Source organism: Macaca thibetana, chromosome 2 (genome assembly GCF_024542745.1).
Source record: "Macaca thibetana thibetana isolate TM-01 chromosome 2, ASM2454274v1, whole genome shotgun sequence".
Lineage (NCBI taxonomy): Eukaryota > Metazoa > Chordata > Mammalia > Primates > Cercopithecidae > Macaca > Macaca thibetana.
Window position 1 is genome coordinate 107,429,870 of NC_065579.1, and position 18,668 is coordinate 107,448,537.

Sequence of the window (18,668 nt, forward strand, 5' to 3'; positions counted from 1 at the left end):
AAATCCTTCCCCATTCTGAAGCCACAAAGACCTTCTCTTATAGTTTTGCCTTTTACATTGGAAATTTCTATTTTGATTCATATTGGAAAGATCCAATTTCTTTTTATTTTTCCCATCTGTAAAACTGATTATTGTTAACTAGATTTGTCTCCAACGTCTAGATTTATAACCACTAAGAAAAATAGAAACAAATGAGATCCTCCTTCTGTTGAGGACCTACTATGCTACCATGCTGAGTACTTTATATACAGTATACAAATATATGGTAATTCTGCTAAGTACATTATTACTAGTCCCATCTTACAGAAAATGAAACTAAGGCTAAGAAACACGCCCAAGCTGTTAGAAGATAAAGATGGGATCCATGCCTCTCTAATCTAGTGCCCATAATATTTCTGCACACCATACTACTTTAAGTAAGAATGTGATCTCTGGATAAAAGAGGAAATATTTTCATTTTGAGGATGTTGCAGTCACTTTACTCTCCAGGTCCACTAATATACTGACACTTATTTTTATTTGGCAGTTCTTTTATTAATTCACTCAACAGGTATTTCTTGAGTTCCTATTACCTGCCAGGTACTGTTCCAGGCTCCAGTGATGAAGTAGTGAGCAAAACAAAATCCCCACCCTCTTGGGGGTTTATAATCTAATCAGATCAGAAGTGTAGTCTCCCATGTTTATTCTAACTTAAGTCTTACACAGTTAATAAAGGAAACCTTCCACCAACAGCAGAGTGACAGGACTGCAACATGAAGCACTCTCATGGAGCAAGAAGGAACTTAAAGAGCAACTTGAAGAAATACCAGTATTCCTATGAAAGAATCCCAAGAAATAAAGCATCCCATGCCTCTTCCCTTCTCCTGCAGCTTATACCTTCACTCTTCAAAAAAAAGCAATATAATTATCTTAACGAAATGAGCATGGCTTCTTGTAAACATCTATATACACCTTGTGCTGTTTCTAAATTCTTTTCCTTCTCTATTTAAAAAAGATGCTTTTCAGTGTGTGACACGTAATAATAAACTGCTTTTTCATTAATACCAGCTGGAAGTCTATGCATACTTAGAAAATTAAAGAATGGGCTGGGTGCGGTGGCTCACACCTGTAATCCCAGCACTTTGGGAGGCGGAGGTGGGTGGATCTCGAGGTCAGGAGATCGAGACCATCCTGGCTAATATGGTGAAACTCCGTCTCTACTAAAAATACAAAAATCACCTGGGTGTGGTGGCATGGGCTTGTAGTCCCAGCTACTCAGGAGGGTGAGGCAGGAGAATCGCTTGAACCCAGGGAGGTAGAGGTTGCAGTGAGCCTAGATTGTGCCACTGCACTCCAGCCTGGGCGACAGAGTGAGACTCCGTCTCAGAAACAAAAAAAAAAAAGAAAGAAAATTGAAGAATGCAAGAACCAGGCAAGAAAAAGAGTTAGTTCTGCAGTACAATATGAAGGCTAAGAACTTCCTTTATTTTCCCACCACCTGCCTGGATCTGTTTTCATCCTTCAGAGAAAGGAAAATCCCTTCCCTGAAGCTCTAGACACCACCCCGTTTCCCTATTTACTCTGTAACCTAGAACCTTCAGTTAAACCTCATGTTCTACACCCCTATCTGCCATAACAGTCCCACAAGATCAATACACAAACAGGCTCTCATGTTCCTATCTCAATAGTAAAAGAAAACCCCTTTGTGCCCTCCACGCACTTCTCCATTTCTCTGCTTCCTCCTCACAGCAAGCTGTCTCATCTCAGAGCCTTGCCTTCATACGGCATTTCTTCATTTCCTCCCCAATCTGGCTACAGCCTCACCTAACTCACTGGTACTGCTCTTGTCCGGGTCACCAATGACCTTCCAGTTGCTAAATCCAATGGTTCTCTCTCTTATGGTAGCAGACCCTCCATTCTACACAGTAAACTGCCACTTCTCAGAGAATTTCCTTCTCTCAGGTCCTGTGACACTACTTTCCTGGTTGTCCTTCTTCTTCTTCAGCCAATCTTTTTTTTTTTTTTTTTCCTCTTTAGTCAATCCTGTCTCCTTTGCCGCCTCCTCAAGAATCACAAGCTCTAAAGCTTAGAATTCCTTGGGGTTTGGTGCTCAGTTCTCTTCTTTTTTTCCCACCCACACTGGAATTCTCTTCCCAGGTGATGTCATGCAAATTCATGGGTAAAAATATTATCAATACTCACACCTGTAATCCCAACACTTTGGAAGGCTGAGGAAAAGGACTGCTTGAGCCCAGGAGCTCGAGACCACTCTGGACAACATAGTGAGACTTCATTTCTACAAAAAAAATTTTTTTTAATTAACTGGATGTGGTGGCCTGTATCTGTAGTCCCAGCTACTGGGGAGGCTGAGGTGGAAGGATCATGTGAGTCCAGGAGGTCAAGAGGGCTGCAGTGAGCTATGATTGTATCACTGCACTCCAGCCTGGGCAAAAGAGCATGACTATGTCTCAAAAAACAAATGAAAAAAGCACACGCACGTGCACATGTGTGTGTGAAATCAATGATTAGGAGGACTGTCACTGGTATATGTGTGGGTGTGTGGGGGGGTGTGTGTGTGTGTGTGAAATCAATGATTAGGACTCACTCACTGAGTTCCAGACTCACATATCCAACTACTCATTTGGAATTTCCATTTTAATGTTACACGGGCAACCAAACCTTTTTGCTTCTCAACTCAACTCTCCCCAGGTTTCCCCATCTCAATATTACAGGACCAACCTCGTCAAAAACTTAGAAACCACTATTGATGGCTTCCTCATCCTCACCCCGTCCATGAGCAAGTCCTATTGAGTAGCCACCATACATTTTGAAATCAAACACTTCTCTCCATTTTTCACCGTCATCATCCTAGTCCATGTCACTTAGACTATTGCAGCGACCTCCAAACTGTCTCCCTTTCCACATTTGGAAGTCCATTCTCCATAGAGCATACAGGCATTTTTTAAAACACAAAGCAAATCATGACACAATCCTACTTAAAGCCTTTCAGTAACTGCCTAAATAGTAAAATCAAAACTCCTTACTGGGAATACGAGGCCCTGCAAGATCTGGTGTCCCCACTTACCACTTCGGCTTCTTTCCATTCACACTCCCTCCGTTGGTTCCTAGTTCAACACAGACTCCAATCTCAGGGCCTCTGCAGGTGCTCTCCCCATCACCCAGCCTTCTCTACACGACTGCTTCTTGCCTTCCACAGCTTAGTCTAAAACCAGTACGTAATGATTTTTTTTTTCTTGCCATGGCCAGTGAGTACCAAGAAAAAAAAGTAGGCCAGGCGTGATGTAATCCCAGCACTTTGGGAGGACAAGGCAGGTGGATCACCTAAGGTCAGGAGTTCGAGACCAGTCTGGCCAACATGGTGAAACTCCATCTCTACTACAAATACAAAAAGTGGCCAGGCGTGGTGGTGCATGTCTGTAATCCCAGCTACTCGGGAGCCTGAGGCAGGAGAATCGCTTGAACCTGACAGGCAGAGGTTGCAGTGAGCCAAGATAGCGCCACTGCACTCCTGCCTGGGCGACGGAATGAGACTCCATCTCAAAACAAACAAAGAAAAAACAAAAAAGAAAAAAAAAAAGGAAAAAAGAGATTTTTCACTCTACTGAACACATCCCCATCTTATTTTCTAACATATCAGTCAGATTTCCTGCCTAGCATTTATCAAAATTACTAGATTTTACTTATTTCCTTACTGGTTTATTATCTCCCTACCTTCCTGCAATACAAGCTTTTGTCTTTTTGGGGTAGTATATTAAAGCCAATACATGTTTGTAGAATGAATGGCGGAAAGAACAAGGTGAGGATGGAAGAAGGAGGGAAAAGGGGAAACCAAGAACAGAGAACACATTTCCAATCTATACCCAGGCTTCCACCCAGAGTTTTGTAATACAGGCTTTTCCATACTAAGTAAAAGCAGAGGCCAGGCGTGGTGGTTCACTCCTGTAATCCCAGCACTTTCGAAGGCTGAGGCGGGCGTGTCACCTGAGGTGAGGAGTTTGAGACCAGCCTGGCCAGCTGGGCATGGTGGTGCGTGCCTGTAATCCTAGCTACATGAGAGGCCGAGGCAGGAGAATCGCTTGAACCCAGGAGGCAGAGGCTGCAGTGAGCTGAGATTGCGCCACTGCACTCCAGCCTGGGCAACAAGAGTGAGACTCTGTCTCAAAAAAAGAAAAAAGAAAGAAAGTAGAGGTCCCCTATTGGCTACATTGAGCCTAACAGTAATATAAAACAATATATAATAAACTTAATCTATTCGTAAAGGACATCTCTAACAACAATCTTTTTTACACTCAGTACATTTCTAACGAAAGATCAAATTCAGTTGTCACTTCTCTACAACTAGTCTTGAGAATAACTAGTGTGTACCTAAATTTGCTGAAGTAAATCTGGAGACAATTTTGCTTAAAACCTAATGTCAAGGAGAGGAAAAGGTAATACAAAACTCACATGCTTTATGCCTACCCTCACTAGAAAATGTCTCTAGGAAAGCAAAATGTTAAAGCTGGGTGATGTGTAAATTGGGGATATATTATATTATCTCTACTTCTGTGTTATGTTTAAATTTTTGTATAATAAAGAGTTAAAAAAATAAAAGTAAATGCCTCTATGAAGTCAAAAGACAGCAAGTATCTGTGGGTCACAGATACACTCCTGGCTCAAGTGCACTCTGTTGCCATTTGGAGATTTAATTTAAATCAGTTGATGGTTGCTAACAGTGTCTTCATAAGTCTTATGACCTAAGGCCTTCACCAGGGCCTTTTTGAGAGAATCGGAGGATACAAGAAAGCAGGACTCCCCTTTCGCCTGCTCTATGTCACAGCCTTCCAGCCCCAGCACCACCAGCTCAGCCCCTTTGTATGGGAGTCTCCAATAACCACAGCTCAAAACAGCAACCACAGGGAAAAATAAAATCATTTACAAGGGGAAAAGAGAAAAAGCACGCAGAAGGGGAAAATATTAATACATTATTTTTGCTTAAACTCAAACCAACCATTTTCCCCTAGAATTCGGATGAGGTAATATTTCTTCTAAGGTAGCACTTCAAATTCAGGAAGGGATTCATAGAAGACTAAATGCAAAAACAGCAGAGGCCAGCCACCCCACCCAATAAAGTTTCTTCTCTCAAAGATTCCTCACCGCACTCTAGGATTCGTCTATGGCATTAAATAAAAAGTGGTTAACAGGTGAAAATTAAGGCCTCACTAGGTGAAACAAAGAACAGAAGAATCTAAGCTATTCTAGCAGGTGTTCATTTTCTACTGTAGAAACAGCCTAGTTGGACTGGGTGTGGTGGCTCACACCTGTAATCCCAGTGCTTTGGGAGGCCGAGGTGGGCAGATCACTTGAGCTCAGGAGTTGGAGACCAAACTGGGCAACATGGTGAAACCCCATCTCTAGTAAAAACACAAAATTAGCTGAACATGGTGGCATGTGCCTGTAGTCCCAGCTACTCGGAAGGCTGAGGCAGGAGAATTGCCTGGGCCCAGGAGGTAGATGCTACAGTCATTCATGATCACACCGCTGCACTCCAGCCTGTGCGACAGGGTGAGGTGCTGTCTCAAAAAAAAAAAAAGGCAAACATAAGACGCTGTTTCTATAAACAACAAACAAATAAATAAATAAGCCAGAATGAAGAAGCAAAATACACTATAGATATACAGTAGAATATTATTCAGTCTTTAAAATGAAGGCGATTCTGACATGTTACAATGTGGATGAACCTTGATATTAAGCTAAGTGAAATTAGCCAGTCAGTCACAAAAAGACAAATACATGACTCCACTTATACGAGGTACCTAAAGTAGTCAATTTCAGAGAACTGAAAAACAGAATGCTGGTTACCAGGGCGGGGTGGAGCAGGGAATGGGAAGTTATTACTTAACAGGTATGGAGTTTTAGTTTTACAAGATGAAAAGAGTAATGGAGACGGACTGTGGTAATGGTTGCACAACACTATGAACATAGTCATACCACTGAACTGCACACTGTACTGTAGTTAAGACAGTTTTATGAATGCATTTAATACCACTAAACTATATATTTAAAAATGGTTAAGATGCTAAGTTTTATTTTGCCACAATAAAAAAATTTAAAAAACAAAATGTTGTCATCCCTAATAAATAGCTTATTAATAACTTCATGTCAAAAATCATGTAGTTACCAACCAAGTATGTTTAGATTTTGGTGTCCTTGTTCATAAAGTGAGAACAGGAAAAAAAGAGGAGCAACCCGACCTTTAAATGACAGCAGAGCCCTGAGTAACAGATGACTCTAATTAGATCAGGAGAGGTCAATGTGATCCTTTAGGTGACAGAGATCTAATCTGGGACACAGTTGGGCCTAAACACAGATTTATTGAACTCAAGGAAATGAGCACTTAATCACACAAAGAGATCAGGGCCACAGTGAAGATATGTTTCCTGTCTTGTTCCATTTCTAGAGGCTGAGTTCAGTTTTGTGGTTCAACACATGGATATGACTAGGCTAAACTGGGATTTAATTCTTAGCTTTCTTACATTTCAGTCATGGTCTAAGATCTCACTCTGTGTTATTATTTGGTGGCACAATCCACACTACTCAGTTTAATTTGTTCTACATCTAAATTTATCTCCATACATGAATTAAATAAATACCATCTGTGCTAGATAGTGTACGCTGGTACTTAGTCCCACATCTACCCTTCCAGACTCTCCCTGCATCATCAGGCCTGAAATCTACATTTCCAAACCCCCCTGTCAGCTGTGCTCCCATTAGGCTCCGGCAGCAGCACTGGCAGGAGTACAGGTTCCTGCTTGGCTGCAGCGAACTACAGCAGCATCAGTGAGAAATGGGGGTTTATGGGCTCTGGTTTGTTCTTTCTCTCCCTTTTGTTCTTTCAGCCCTTCCTTTTGTAAACAATCCCTAGAGTTACATCCCTCTTGAATGAAACACCTGGAGTGGTTTGCTGACTAGACACTCACTAATAGCCCACCATATTCAAAACTTACATAACTCATGGGCCAGGGTGGGGAGCTATGCTATGAAATATTCACTCATCCATTCATTCAACAAATTTTTAGTGAGCAACTACTATGGACCAGATGCTGTTGTAGGTACTGGAGATATAGTAGGAAACAACACAGACAAAAATCCTTGTCCTCAAGGAGCTTATATTCTAGTGAAGGAGAGGCAATACTCAGGACAAATAAATCAAACACATAGTGTGTAACACAAGTGCTAAAATGAAAAAAAATTAAGCAGGGGCAGGGATATGAAATGTTGGAGAAGGGTAAAAATTTTAGATACACAGGTCACTGAGGTGATTTTGGGGGGGTGGGAACCCAAAGAGGAAAGGGAGCTAGTTACTCATGTAACTGTAGGAAGAGCATTCCAGACAAGGGAAGATATGTACAACAGTCCTAAGGAAGAAGCCTCCTTGGCATGTTCCTATGTGGAACAGAACAGGCAATGGGGAAGATATCTGAGAGATGGGGAGGGCCGGCCATGAGTGTCTTGTTGGCTATGATAAAGGTTTTAGCCACTGCAGTAAATTCTGAGCAGAGTAACATCATCTGACTTACTTGTTAACAGGGTCGTTGTGTGTCAACAACAGACTAAAAGGGGCAAAGGCAGAAGTAACAGGGAAAACAGCTAAGAGGCTCCCAAAATAATCCAAGTCAAACTGAATGATTGCTGGGACCAATGTGCTGATGCTACTCAGAGGATGCTAAGCAAATTCTGAATATATTTTGAACTCCTATCTGGGACTTAAAAAGTCAGAGGCCGGTCCAACAATCTCACTGGAAATCACACAATAGAAACTTCGATGGGACTCCTACGAGGTGTAAGAATATAACCAATATTATAGAATTATTTAATTATATTTGTCTAAAGCCATTATACTGTTTATGTTTTGACATTTAGCCAAATATAAGAATATAAAGGCTTTAGCCATTATATATAAGAATATAAAGTATACAATGACTTTACCCAAAAATAAATAACTGCAAATTAACATTCTCCAAGTTATTATAGGAGAAAACTAATGTATAACATGCCAGAGTCATAAAATGTTTAATATTTTTATATAAGTATTATAGAAACAGTATAGAAATATATAAGTACCTATAAATCCAGCTTTTATTAAACTGGTCAAATTAGAGAAAAAATATGACCCTCTTAACTGTATTTCCAAGAGGAAAATTATCAAAATGTATATTTTCTAGAGAGCCAATGAAGAAAGAAATTTAGAACTAGAAAAAATCTGGGAGTCCCATTCCCTTCATTTTTGGACTAAAGTAATAAAGCCCAGACATAAATGAAGCCTGGTCATTCTTCAAGCATCAAAACATATTTCAGGCTGGGTGCAGTGGCTTATGCCTGTATCCTAACACTCTGGGAGGCTGAGGTGGAGGGATCACTTGAATTCAGGAGTTTGAGACCAGCCTGGGCAATGTTGGGGGACTTTGACTCTACAAAAAACTTAAAAATTTTAAAAATTAGCCAGGCATGGTGGCACACACTTAGGGTCCCAGCTTTTGGGAAGCTGAGGTGGGAGGTCACTTGGGCCCAAGAAGTAGATGATTCAGCGAGCCATGCTAGCGCCACTGCACTACAGCCTGGGTGACAGAGAGAACCCTGTCTTTAAAAAAAAAAAAAAAAAAAAAAATACTGTGATGAAAATATTTCTAGAATATATTTTTACTTCCCTATCTTCTCAAAACAGAGACTCCTAAACACACTTCATCCTTGCCTTGGTAACTCTGGTCTCTTTAAAGAGCAACTATATACCCAGTCCAGGTGTGATGCTGGACTTTGCTAACTGCTGCCTTCACTATGCAGCCCTAACAATCTCTACTCATCTTGCTCCCAGTTGATGGTGTCTGATCTATATGGAAGGTTGGAAAACAGTTAAGAACCACACATCAGCTTTGGTGCAGGAGCTTTATAGCAATTATTGTCAGCACTTGAAAACTGACTTTGCTTGCTCTCAGTGTTGGGCTGTGTTTTGAAGAGATAATATTGCATACAAATGGATGGGTAAGTGATGAAAGCACACTGCTTTAGAAAAAGTTCTACCCCCACATGCAACTGATCACCTTACAGAAAGTGTAGTGTTAAATTATTAAAAGCAAAATTAATTATCTGAAAAAATATTAACACCATAAACATCACCACATGAAAACGCAAACTGCCACAGTAATGCTTATGTCTCAAGTAACAGCTTACAAGTATCAATAGTAAAGTAATAAGCTATAATAAAAAGGCACTTCATCTCTTCAAAACCTGCTCTCCCACCAAAATTCTCCAGTAGTTAACATGAACTAAATTTTTGGTCCCTTTCCTAGCATTCTACCAAAATCACTTCAATTTTTAAAATAATAAAAATATTTTATTGTATTAGAAAGATTCTAAAAACACGCAAAACCGTAAGTCAAGACAGCAAATGACTCACACATAACCACTCAGTGAGGATAGTAAGTCTCCCTTAGCAATTAAAGAGCAAACAGAGGAAGTCAACGGAGAATACAAAGTAAAAAGGCTGAGGCCCTTTAAGGATATGCTGGAATTCCTGCCAAGCTGCATGTCACCGCCACAAGTTAACAGAGTTTACCCTCCCTCCCTGTGCCCCCATAGCTGCTCATTGCAGTTACAGGTGGGTCCCACGGTTGCCTACAGTCCTAGATGTAACAGCCCAGAGATCTGCGTGGTTGGTTCTCAGCTGCTTCTACTACTCTCAAAAAGGAAGAGTTGGCAAGAACCTCGCCAAAATTAAATAATAGTTTTAGAAGGAGGCAGTGCTAAAGATAAAGGCTTGAGAAGGGATTTTTTTCTTCCTTTAGAGACAGGGTCTTGCTCTTTCCCCGGACAGGCTAGAGTACAATGGTGCAATCACAGCTTATTGCAGCCTCGACCTCCTGGGTTCAAGCAATCCCCTTCAGCCTCCCAAGTAGCTAAGACTACACAATCGTGCCACCACACCTGGCTCATTTTTAAATTTTTTGTAGAGATGGGGACTCGCTAGGTTGCCCAGGCTGGTCTCAAACTCCTGGTCTCAAGTGATCCTCCCGCCTTGGCCTCCCAAAGTGCTAGGATTATAGGCGTGACCCACCATGCCCAACAGGGAATGGAATTCAAAAGAAAATTTCAGGGTTACTTTCTTATTTTACACTAGATGTTTCCTCTATTAAGACCCGAAATTTTTATCTTATTAGAAATTCTTACACTAATAATACAACATATATTCACAAATCACTAACTCCCTGCCCTTTACTCCCACAAAAATCCTTTCTCAAAACAAAACTCTACAAATGTTAGCCCATTCCCACACTCCCATCAAAACACCTTCCGTAGTAGATGCTTTACACTTTTTTGACAACACTTAAACACAAGTTCTATATCATTTCCTGTCCTGGTACTATAAGCTTAGGGAACTTACTCAATTTTGCATTCCCTAAACCCCTGGGCACCACCGCTTCACATCACAGCTATTTAGTGTCTGCTAAATGAATTACTACGGTATCAGATCATGGCACCTCCAATTCACTAATGAGAAAATGTAACTTTTTAACACAGCAATAACATTTCTACCTCCAGGAATACTGTCATTTTCATGGAGAAGAAAATTCAGTGATTCAGTGCCTGCCATCTGCCCCAGAGGTCAGCTATTTCTGACAAGCCCTAGTGTGCGCATGAGCCAATCAGGCTGCAGCTGCCTTTTTTAACAGGCATGGATGGAAGAATGAGAAAGGTCACTAAAGCAGAGTCCTTGTGTAAATTCTGGATGGAAGAATGAGAAAGGTCACTAAAGCAGAGTCCTTATGTAAATTCATTAGGCAACATCCATAGGAAATTTGCTTCCTCTTCAGTCCTATTAAAATCCTGTGAAATTAAAACATGCCTTTAAGCCATTGTTTCTTCCCCCTGTTCTTTAATCCATTTATGCTGGAGGTTGCAAATTTGTGTGAAAAATCACACCTTGGTGATGACCTTGAGCGCTAGGATATAAATAACTCCCATAAGCTTAGCGTTCCAGTAATGGAACACTAGGCATAAATGGGTTAAACTTTGGATAGTCCAACTTGCCAGGGTACCCCATTGTTTACAAAGCCTTTCACAGTACAAAAAACTTGATTAACCCTAATAGCCTGCTGACCTCTACGGTTATTTCTTTTTCTCAGAGCACTTTTTTTGAGACAGGGTCTTGCTCTGTCATCCAGGATGGAGTACAGTGGCTCAAACACAGCTCACTTGTAGCCAGATTCAAGCGATCTTCCTGCCTCAACACCTGAGTAGCTGAGATTATAGGTGCACACCACCACACTCCACTAATTTTTGTATTTTTTGTAGAGACACGGTTTTGTCATGTTGTCCAGGCTGGTCTCGAACTCCTGGGCTCAAGCAATCCACCTACCTCGGCCCAAAATGCTGGCATTACAGGCATGAGCCACCACACCTGGCTTTCAGACCACTCTTGAAGGCACCTTAGTTCCATAAAACTTGTGTTTTGACATCCAGTGTGATACTGCTTCTTTGCCACAAATTCAACTTTACAAGTCACATCTCTTTGTCTGCCTTCATGGGTCAAAACTACTTACTAATTGGGCATGGTGGCACATGCCTGTACCAGTAGTCCCAGCTACTCAGGAGGCTGAGATGAGAAGACAGCTTGAGCCCAGGAGCTGGAGGCTGTAATGTGCTCATGATCATACCTGTGAATGGCCACTGCATTCCAGTCTGGGTGACACAGCAAGACCCCATCTTAAAAAAAAAAATTACCTGCTAGAACACAAAATAAATGGCAGAAAGAAGGCCATAGCAGAGCAAACACACAACTCAGAAACACCCAGTCTAGCACTCAGTGGCTGGAAACGCTTGCAGGGAAGTGCACAAGTGCTCTCAAAGGGGACCTGCCTGCCTGTCACTGGCTCGGTGTGCACACCCTCTGAGCAAGTCATAAGAGTCATGGGCTAGGCCAGGTGCAGTATCTCATGTCTGTAATCCCAGCACTTTGGGAGGCCAAGACAGGTGGATTACGAGGTCAGGAGATCAAGACCATTCTGGCTAACATGGTGAAACCTCGTCTCTACTAAAAATACAAAAAGATTAGCCGGGTGTGGTGGCGGGCGCCTATAGTCCCAGATACTCAGGAGGTTGAGGCAGGAGAATGGCGTGAACCCGGAAGGCGGAGCTTGCAGTGAGCCGAGATCGCACCACCGCACTCAAGTCTGGGCGACAGAGCAAGACTCTGTTTAAAAAAAAAAAAAAAAAAAAAGGCCGGGCGCGGTGGCTCAAGCCTGTAATCCCAGCACTTTGGGAGGCTGAGATGGGCGGATCACAAGGTCAGGAGATCGAGACCATCCTGGCTAACATGGTGAAACCCCGTCTCTACTAAAAATACAAAAAAAAAACTAGCCGGGCGAGGTGGCGGGCGCCTGTAGTCCCAGCTACTTGGGAGGCTGAGGCAGGAGAATGGCGTGAACCCGGGAGGCGGAGCTTGCAGTGAGCTGAGATCCGGCCACTGCACTCCAGCCTGGGCGACAGAGCGAGACTCTGTCTCAAAAAAAAAAAAAGGGGGGGGGGTCATGGGCTAGAAATGTACTACCATGGGGGGAAAAAAAAAGAATAGACTGCCATGAATTGTCACACTTTTTAGGAAGACATTTTACAGAAAATGGCAGTATGCAGAGTGTTATTGAAGGGGTATAAATATATGCTCTGAGGGGTATTCTGAAGTTCTTTTAATGAAGGATAATAACTAAGAGCTTGGACTACAAAGGCATATATAACACTGTAAGATTCAACTACAGAATGCCTCAAGATTCCAAACTCAGTTTCTTTAGACATTCTGCACCAGAACAGGAGCATCATGTTTAAAATTCCTTACCAAGTAGCCCAGGTAAAACCAACTTTTAAAAACTTAGCTGTGGCCGGGCGCGGTGGCTCAAGCCTGTAATCCCAGCACTTTGGGAGGCCGAGACGGGCGGATCACGAGTTCAGGAGATCGAGACCATCCTGGCTAACACGGTGAAACCCCGTCTCTACTAAAATACAAAAAAAATTAGCCGGGCGAGGTGGCGGGCGCCTGTACTCCCAGCTACTCGGGAGGCTGAGGCAGGAGAATGGCATGAACCCGGGAGGCGGGGCTTGCAGTGAGCTGAGATCCGGCCATTGCACTCCAGCCTGGGCAACAGAGCTAGACTCCGTCTCAAAAAAAAAAAAAAAAAAAAAAAAAAAAAAAAAACTTAGCTGTATTTCCGCCAATGTACAAAAGAATACCACCCAAATCCAGAAATTGATAGAATTTGTTAATCCTTGCTGCTGCAATTTTCTCAAAACAAAAATACAAAAGCAACTATCTGAATTCATAACAAGCAGCACACATTCAGGCCTTAGGCTTCAAAAGCACGATCAACACCTCAGTAGTCTGAAGACAACTTCAGATGCTTTAGTCTCCCAAGACTTAGTCGGGGATTCTGCCTATGCCATCCTTCCACAACATGGGGTGGGTGGAGGGTGGGGAGAATGGGAGTGGTAGAAGGCCTCTCCATGACTCTCTACCTCCAACTCCTCTTACTCCACTGCACCCAGCTTCTCTACCTTCTGCATCTTGGGGGCAGGCAGGCTGGAGAACAGTCTACCCCCACAAATACACTAACTTACAAAAAATAAACCACTTTAAGTATTAGAAATACTAACAGAAAAAAGCACTTTTAAGTATTAGAAAACCTTTCTTAATCCAAGCAAACTCAATTGTCATTAGTCCATGGTACTGTTTGTAGCAGCAAAAAACTTAAAATAACCCAAAATATACATAAATTTGGAAACAACTAAATAAATTAAGGTGCATCCATGCAATGAACTACTAGGCAACCACTAAAAAAATGCAGCAGATCTATGTGTACGTGGATATATCCAAGATATTTTCAGTGAAAAGAGCAAAGTGCAAAGCAATGTCTAAAATATACCACCACTTGAGTTTTTTTAATGTGGATGAGGAAATATACGCTTTACACACATAGAATGTTTCTGTAAAAATACAAAAGAAACTGGGAATAACAGTGGCCTACAGAAGGGACTGAGGAACTAGGGGCTTCAGTAAAAAGGAATACACTCTTTTTTGATATTCAAAAAAAATTTTACTATGTACATGTATCCCTGTTTAAAATGTTTTAAAGGCATACTTAAGTCTGTGATTATGATTTAAAAAAATAAAGCAACAGAAGAAAAAGTAACTCCTATTAAAAGTGATGTCAGCCGGGCGCGGTGGCTCAAGCCTGTAATCCCAGCACTTTGGGAGGCCGAGACGGGCGGATCACGAGGTCAGGAGATCGAGACCATTCTGGCTAACACGGTGAAACTCCGTCTCTACTAAAAAAATACAAAAAACTAGCTAGGCATGGTGGTGGGTGCCTGTAGTCCCAGCTACTCGGGAGGCTGAGGCAGGAGAATGGCGTAAACCCGGGAGGCGGAGCTTGCAGTGAGCTGAGATCCGGCCACTGCACTCCAGCCTGGGCGACACAGCGAGACTCTGTCTCAAAAAAAAAAAAAAAGTGATCTCATTTTTCTTAACTATTTCTAAAGTCTTTGTGGCACAATTTGAATTCAGTAAAACGGGGGAGAGTGGAGGGATTGGGAGTTTGGAGAGGTTCCTTCCACCCTCCTCCTTTAAAATTACAGTAACTTTGAACTGGCCATAATGCTAAAAAAAAAAAAAAAAAATCTACTTGCTTCCCCAACAAAAATATTTGGCTCCACTGTAACCAACATTTAAAAGATACAAATACATTAGCAAGTCTGTGACTAAAGTTCAATTACATTTTATATGCTAATATGAATGCTAATCATATTTTTATGAGTCAACAGTTTTACATAAGATTATTTTGTTTCTAAACCAACAAAGAACTTTAGAATTCGTGAAGCGTCCAAATTACCTAAACTCACTCCACTCAAGCATCAGTTCAGTAAAACACTAAAGGGTTTTCCCCCATAGCTTCAAAATTCCCAATCGTTCTCCATTTCAAGCACGATAGGGGGCAGGGGCAAGGGAGACAGCAGGCAAAGCCTAAGCCTGTCCAACCCTCTTCAAGCTCTGTAGATGGCTCCTCCTGGTTTCAGGGATCCCAGTTCCTCACATAGATATAGCCATCATCAGCATTCCCACATTAAGTGCACTGACTGCATTAACAACAGTGGGAAGCAAGTGGCTCCACCGGCTTGGATTCTGAAGCTCAACCTGCGGCCCATGCACCTGCGAATAACAACAAGCTCTCTCATCAGTCACACAGGGCAAAGGAAGTGGAGCTGCCCCACCCCGCACCCACACAGAACCAGACTGCTGATTGCCTCTTTGTAACTACTGCCACAAAAAGTAAAGCAAGTGCCCTGCAATTGGATTTTTACTAATGGAAATGCATTTGTCGAGAATCCAAAGATGCTCAGTTATCTTGGAGAAAAGTTATAAAATAACATGATCTTCAAAAATGAAGATGAGGAAAGGAATTTTGCCAACTTAAAACATTCATCAAAATAGATACTTAAAGCAGCAAAATATGACAAAATACTAGTTCCTGATTTTTAAAAAACCTGAACATTCAGAACTAAAACTATAACACTATAAAAAAAAAAGTGTCCAAGAATAGGAAAAAAATATTTCTTAATAATGTATAAATTGGTTATTTATTCATACCTCTATTTACATACACGTATTTGCCAGGTGCTCAGTACCAGGATGCTATGGTGATTAAAATACAGACACAGTCCCTACCTTCAGAGCTTACAATAGTAAATGAACACAAGGAATAACGCATTGGTATGTAGTTTATCTCTCCCACAAGGGACAATTAGGAAAAACATCCTGGGAGTAGGTTCACAGATTTTAATATTCTCTATAGAGTGGCTTTAAAGCATTTTATGATAAATTACAATTAAAATATTAAAACAAGCTAAAAATAAAATATTTCATATAGTGAAAAGTGTCACCAAGAAAATCAAACAATGGTGAGAAAAAAGTGCCTCTGGAATGGAGGTAAGGATATCTAGGGAAGGCCTCACTGAGCTGAACCCTCCATGATTAAAAGGAACTAAATGTAGCAAACTTGATGTGCGGCCAGCTGGACACAATGGTTCATGCCTGTAATCCCAGCACTTTCAGAGCCCAAGGTGGGTGGAATGTTTGAGCTCAGGGGTACAAGACCAGCCTGGACAACATGGCGAAACCCCATCTCTACTAAAAATACAAAAAGTAGCTGAGCATGGTGGTGCATGCCTATAGTCCCGGCTACTTGGGAGGCTGATGTGGGAGGATCTCTTGAACCCAGGAGGCGGAGGCTACAGTGAGCCGTGGTCACACCACTGCACTCCAGCCTGGGTGACAGAGCGAGACCCTGTTACCAAAAAAAAAAAAAAAAAAAAAAAAAAACAAATTGATATCCTTGGGATGGACAGAAGACCCATGTGGGAAAGCAAGTGGAAAAGTGGTAGAAGTGGGCAGGGAACAAGAAACAAAGAGTATTGTAGGCCACACAAGGAGTTTGGATTTTATTCTACTTACTACGGAAAGCTACTGGCAGGCTCTGAGCCTGGAAATGACAAGATGAGATCTCATTAAACATAATCATTTCTTGTTTAGAACATAATACATTTTCAAATAGAAATAACATTATAAGTGGATATGTTGCAGTATTGCTTCCATGCCTTCATTCAGCTATAATTTATTTAGTGTCTCCTCTGTGCTAGGCTGTGTGCAAGGAATAAATAGGAATAAAATAGCTAGGAATAAAATAGCATCTCTGACCTTGAGCTCACAGTTTAGTAGAGATGAGAAACACTGAACAAATAATCACAATTGTAATACTTTTAAGAGAGGAATATGTGGAACGCTGTGAGTGCCCAGAGCAAAGCGTGGTCAATGCAATCTGAGGGAGTCCAGGAGGGAAGGCTTCACAGAAGCCCTGGGCCTTAAAGGACAAACAGGGATTTCTTGAGCAAAAATTCCCCACACCCAAGCCCCTGACAGAATACAAGAAAACTTGAGGCCTACCAAAGACTCTGCCTTTTGAAGTATTTATGGGCCAGGTGCAAGAGCTCATGTCTGTAATCCCAGTGCTTTGGGAAGCTGAGGTAGGAGGATCATTTGAGGCCAGGAGTTCGAGACCAGCCTGGGCAACAGAGCAAGACCCTGCCTCTACAAAATTTTTTAATAAAATTTATGTTTTTTTTGAGGCGGAGTCTAGCTCTGTCGCCCAGGCTGGAGTGCAGTGGCGTGATCTCAGCTCACTGCAGCCTCCACCTCCCAGGTTCTGGCAATTCTCCTGCCTCAGCCTCCGAAGCAGCTGGGATTACAGGCACATGCCACCACGCCCAGCTAATTTTTGTATTTTTAGTAGAGACGGGGTTTCACCATGTTGGCCAGGCTGGTCTCAAATGCCTGACAAGTGATCCACCCACCTCAGCCTCCCAAAGTGCTGGGATTACAGGTGTGAGCCACCACACCTGGCCCCCAATTTTTTTAATACTGTTTTTTTGCAGCCATTTTTATCCCCCTCAACTACAAGCTTTTATCAAAATTCTGAAACAGAGATTTTGAAAACATTCCAAATACTCTCCACTTAGATTCAAAATTTTTAAATTTCCTGATTTTCTTTATCTTTCTATATAAACAAAGATTTACACACACACACACATTTTGTGACCCATTTGAAAATGCTGAGGATATCATACCTCACCCTCTAAATTCTTCAGCTTGCATCTCCCAAGAATAAGCACATTCTCCTTTATGTATAAATAACTACAACGCCATTATCACACCTAAAAAAAAAAAAAAAAAAAAAATTGGCCAGGCCCAGTGGCTCATGCCTGTAATCCCAGCACTTTGAGAGGCCAAGGCAGACGGGTCACCCAAGGTCGGGAGTTCAAGACCAGCCTGACCAACATGGAGAAACCCTGTCTCTACTAAAAACACAAAAAATTAGCGAGGCGTGGTGGTGCATGCCTGTAATCCCAGCTACTTGGGAGGCTAAGGCAGGAGAATCGCTTGAACTCGGGAGGCGGAGGCTGCAGTGAGCCGAGATGGCGCCTTTGCACTCCAGCCTAGGCAACAAGAGCAAAACTCCGTCTCAAAAAAAAAAAATTCCTTAATATCATCTATTATCAGGTACCTCTTTTTTTTTAAGTACAAAGGACTTTGCCGAAAATTTTATTGAAGGAATGTGTTTTAATAAACTGGTTAGATTTATTACCTGCATTGCATTTTGACATTTTTAAAATGTAATAATACTTTATAAAATTTAAGTTAAGGAATCTTTCCTTGGCAAGATTCATCACTGGCACGGGCATGGTGGCTCATGCCTGTAATCCCAAGACTGTGGGAGGCCCAGGCGGGCAGATCACTTGAGGTCAGGAGTTCGAGACCAATCTGGCCAACATGGTGAAATCCCGTCTCCATTAAAAATACAAAAATTAGCCAGGTGTGGCGGTGTGTGCCTGTCTATAATCTCAGCCACTAGGGAGGCTGAGGCAGGAGAATCACTTGAACCAGGAGGCGGAGGTTGCAGTGAGCCAAGGTCACACCGCTATACTCCAGCGTGGGTGACAGAGTCTATTTCAATAATTAATTACAAATAAATTTAAAAAATTAAAATTAAAAACATATTAAAAGAATAATTGTGGACCAGGCGTAGTGGCTCATG

The 18,668-nt window shown here is 41.9% G+C and overlaps 2 protein-coding genes across 8 annotated transcripts in view; both read right to left on the reverse strand.

Moving 5' to 3' along the window:
• STIMATE (STIM activating enhancer) overlaps window positions 1-18,668 on the reverse strand; it is a 239,118-nt gene that overhangs the window by 189,161 nt on the left and 31,289 nt on the right. The window lies entirely within an intron of this gene.
• The window catches only part of SFMBT1 (Scm like with four mbt domains 1), a 150,942-nt gene that overhangs the window by 118,381 nt on the left and 13,893 nt on the right, over window positions 1-18,668 (reverse strand). The window contains exon 2 of one of the 7 annotated variants that reach the window (XM_050781080.1): window positions 2,184-2,275. The exons of the other annotated variants lie outside the window; for them this stretch is intronic. The gene's annotated coding sequence lies outside the window, so the exon portion shown is untranslated. The remainder of the gene's footprint in view (window positions 1-2,183; window positions 2,276-18,668) is intronic. 7 annotated transcript variants of the gene reach the window in all.